This window comes from Dermacentor andersoni, chromosome 8, assembly GCF_023375885.2.
Source record: "Dermacentor andersoni chromosome 8, qqDerAnde1_hic_scaffold, whole genome shotgun sequence".
In the NCBI taxonomy this organism is placed as follows: Eukaryota; Metazoa; Arthropoda; class Arachnida; order Ixodida; family Ixodidae; genus Dermacentor; species Dermacentor andersoni.
In genome coordinates this window covers 154,975,614-154,976,289 of record NC_092821.1, presented here as the reverse complement: position 1 = coordinate 154,976,289, position 676 = coordinate 154,975,614, and the positions used below count along the sequence as shown (strand labels likewise).

Here is a 676-nt window from a genome sequence, read left to right as displayed (position 1 = left end):
GTTTGTTTGCTTTGTTCTGGGTCAGATTGCTGAAGTGCATGCATGCGCTGCTAAGGTTCTACGTTAAAAAAAAAAAAAAAACGAAAACAACTGATACCTTGACGCAGAGATCAAAGACACACGTGTCAAGGAAACCAATTAAAATTCTAGGCAAGACCAATGCACTAGACATTCTGGTCTTATATTTTTACAGCGAAGCTGTATATGGCTAGGTCTTGGAAAAAATTGCGTGCGTCTATCGAGCCGTTCAGGTCGAGAATTTCTCCCCAGGGTGGGCCGATACCGAAGATAGTGCAATACCGGTCCGACGTATGGCGAAGGTGAAGCAGGCTTCAAGCACTCCTCCAACTTGCAAAATAAGTTTAATATCTTGGGTCCAAATACAACCCGTATCAGATATTAAACTGATAACAACAGATACTGCACTTTGACCCGCGTCGGCTATGTCTACGTTCGCAACGCCCTCTCTTTCTCGGCATTCCAAGTGCTTGCGTATTTCCCTTCCTTCCACTCTCCCGTGGTGGCAGTCCCGTACGCATGCTATCCGTCAGGACCGCTTGGTGGAAAGAAATGCGAACCGTCCATATCGCCCCGATCCCGCAAAACTTGGAACGTTTCACCGGAGCAACGGCCAGGTTTCAGAAGGAATTTATAGGAGACCAATTTTGTGTGGCCT

General features: G+C 46.7%; 1 pseudogene; it reads right to left on the bottom strand.

The window, feature by feature from the left end:
* Nucleotides 1–266: 266 nt before the first annotated feature.
* LOC140213052 (U2 spliceosomal RNA) lies at nt 267–445 on the bottom strand (annotated as a pseudogene).
* Nucleotides 446–676: the final 231 nt, after the last annotated feature.